The sequence below is a fragment of the Hydra vulgaris genome, chromosome 11 (assembly GCF_038396675.1).
Source record: "Hydra vulgaris chromosome 11, alternate assembly HydraT2T_AEP".
Taxonomy (NCBI): domain Eukaryota; kingdom Metazoa; phylum Cnidaria; class Hydrozoa; order Anthoathecata; family Hydridae; genus Hydra; species Hydra vulgaris.
Window position 1 is genome coordinate 15398976 of NC_088930.1, and position 3525 is coordinate 15402500.

The following is a 3525-nucleotide window of genomic DNA, read 5'->3' on the forward strand; positions in this document are numbered from 1 at the left end:
TTTTTAAAGTATAAAATCTATCAATTTCAATTCAACAACGTTTTTGTTATTATTATTTAACAGCGATTTTATTTATTTACGCTAAACAAAGTTTGTTTAAATAAAATAAATCGCTGTTAAATGATAATAATAAAAAAAGTTGTTGATCTGAAATTGATAGATCTTATGCTGTAAAAAAGTAAGTATTGCTTTAATACTTTACTTATAAATAGTAATTAAAAATAATAATTAAAGTTTTTAAAGTAAATAAGTAAAAAAAAAAATCTTATCAACTTTCTAACAACAAAATTATTTCTATCAACAAAATTTTTTTTATTTATGCTTAACTTAAGTCAGTTTCACGTTGTTTGTTTTAATTACTTCTCTTAATGACTTCTTTTATTAATGCTAAACTAAAGTTTAGCGTACTTCTTTTATTATTACCGCTGACCTCGCGTTTGGGCCTTTTTACCCGATTTTTAGTGGGCCTTATTACCCGCTTTGGACCTACCACGTTTATCGATAAATTATCCTTTTGTTTCAACCAGTGATTAAATATTACATGTTGAGTAATGATAACTAATAAATACTTAATGCAAATAAATGCACTTGAAAATTATAGAAGCATTATAAAATTTTCAAAAATGGGAAAATACGTACCTTAAAAATTTGACTTAAGCAATTATTGACGGAACCAACGAAGTAATCTTGCTTTGTCGAACACATGGTAAAGTAAGGCTAATTTTTTTTGCTGCCAGTGATAAAACCAGATAACTTTAATATTTCAATGCCGAAAAAAAGTTTCGCATTTTATATTTTTCCGTAGTTTGTACTAGTGGGCTTCATTACCCGCTGGGCCTTAATACCCACCTTGTTTAAATATAAAATTAGTTCTTACATTTTTATCAGTTAAACATACGTATACATATTAGTAAATACATAACTAAAACAAGTTAAAAATACAAAAAAATGTTTTTATTGGTTAGATTTAATTTTTTTTTTCACAATTTTTTCAAATACTTTAATTGTGTTTATAGGTTTTATGTCATTATTTAGGATTGAGACCGACAAATAAGTGTATAGTCCAATTTTTTGAATATAAAAATTGGTAATGGAATGTCTTGTTAACTATCTGTGATTAATTAAAAAGAAATGTGGCTGAAAATGTGATGGAAGCATGTTATTGCGAATTTTAAACATAAACAATAAATTTTGATAAATGTTTAGTTCGTAAGGCATTAATTTCTCTTAGTAAAGACTTGGCGTTAAAATCCACGTCTATAAAGGCTATTGAAGTTATTATTATTGTTGTGTTTTATTGTTTTACACAAATGGATTTCTGCATGAAGTGTTGAGCTATTGTAGTTTGTAAGTTGCATTGGTCGATAAATTTTGAAAACCAAATAGTTAAAGGAAAATATCGTCCTAAATTTCCACCATCTGTTTGGCCTGGCATTTTAGCTTTGTCAAACTCCCATCCAACTTCCTCCATTATATGCAACAACTAGTGCTTCTTCTTTTTTTCACAACAATAAGGCGTCTAAATATAAAATCTTGGCTGCCCGTTTCATTTTTATTTAATTTTTTTTAGACCGAGTGTGTTCTATTACAAAATTGGAGTTATTTGAGGTTGGAAAAAACATACAAAGGAAGAACGAAATTCTCTTTTGTGTGACTTTATTTTGAAGGACTATACCACAGAAGATGTTACTAGTGATAACTAGTAAAAAAAAATATACTGTTAAAAATGGCAAGCATATCCGCTAAATTTGCGCAAAAGTGGAATGCAACCAAAAGAAATATGAATCATTTTTTAAATAAAAATAAAAGTTGATTAGAGGGCAATAACTTAAAACTTAAAATAAATATTCATCGGTCCTGCGCTTCCACAACATCTGAAGGAGTCGGCCCTAAGGTCGGCCAAAGAAAAACTTTGAAGACTCATCTTTAAAAACCAAAAGAGGTAGAGTTGAAGACTTATTGCAATTGCGGAGTGCCGATGAATTAACAACACCATTTGTCGAGTCAAAGAAAAGTACCTACTTCTATTAGAAAAAGTACTGAAACCTTAGAGCGAAGAAAATCTGCTGATGTTATCTGTGGTAGCAGGCAGTTGAGTAGCGATGAGACACTTGCTTATTATGTAGATTCCAAGTGTACTAGTCACTCTTATAAACAAACAAAAAAGTGGTCAATGATAGCAGGGCATGAAGTGTTTCCGTCTTACTATAATTTATGTAAATCCAAAAGTTTGTATTACCCTCCAGAAGAATTTATTTCTTTTATCTCAGAAACACGAGTTAAAATTAAACTTCAAGCCATATTGAATAAAACAACTGAGCGTTTAATTAAGTCAATTTCCCAAAAATATATCCTCTAATTTGTCGCTTACCTTAATAAGCAAATGGGGATGTGACGGAAGTTCTGGCCACAGTACCTATAAACAATGATTTGAGAACTCCGATTCTAATGATGAGTTTCTGTTTTTGTTTGCGTTTGTCCCGTTGAGATTAAGTCATGACTCTAATATTATTATTTGGCAAAATCCTCGGCCATCGTCAACACTTTATTGCCGACCAATTAAATTCATATTTTCAAAAGAAACACAAGAATTTACTGTAATAGAAACTGACAAAGTTTTAAAAGAAATATCTGAACGTCTTCCAACACTGTGTATTGTTGGTGAACTTAAAATTATTGTGAAACACAATCTGTTACTTGCAATGACAGACGGAAAAGTAACCGATACGCGCTCTACACAAAAGTGTTGTATTTGTGGTGCTACTGCAAAAATAATGAATGGTGAATTAAAAGGTACGGTTGATAAAAAGGAAAATTACATTTTTGGTCTGTCTTGCATGCTTGGATACGTACTTTTGAATGCTTGCTACACATTAGCTACCATTTAGACATTAAAAAATGGCAAGTTAGAGGCAATGAGGATAAATGGCGTATCAGAGAACGTTCGGAAGAGATTAGGCAAAAGTTTAGAAAACAAAAGGGACTTATTGTGGATACACCAAAACCTCATTATGGCAATACAAATTATGGCAACACAGCTCGCAGGTTTGTTTAAATCCAGAAAAGAGCGGAGAGATTAGATGTCGAATAAATTAAAAAATTTAGTATCTTATTAAGAACGCTATCTTCTGGCCATGATATTGATTGTGTCAAATTTGAAAAACTTTGTTCTGAAGCAAAGACTTTATATTTACATTTATATTCGTGGTATTACATGCCTGTTACAGTGCATTATATTTTAATGCATAGCGCGGAAGTTATAAAGTATTTTATTCTTCCAGCTCTTAGAATAATCTCAAGAAATAAAGATTTTAGGAGATTTCGAAAACAATATACTAGGAAAAAGTAACGTATTTCTACAAATATGGGTTTGTTGAATATGCTCTCAATAACATCTGACCCTGTTATCAATTCACTTAGAGAACTGCCTGCAAAAAGAAGCAAAAAATTGCCAGTAGAGGTTTTATACTTAATTGTTTCGGCTCCAAGAATAGGAAATTGTAACTTATCCGATGAATCAAATGA

General features: G+C 30.5%; 1 protein-coding gene across 1 annotated transcript in view; it reads left to right on the forward strand.

The window, feature by feature from the left end:
* The first annotated feature begins 542 nt into the window (after positions 1-542).
* LOC124813378 (uncharacterized) overlaps positions 543-3525 on the forward strand; it is a 19147-nt gene continuing 16164 nt past the window's right edge. Inside the window, exon 1 of the mRNA XM_065810243.1 lies at positions 543-3525. This exon is cut by the window's right edge and continues 758 nt beyond it. The gene's annotated coding sequence lies outside the window, so the exon portion shown is untranslated.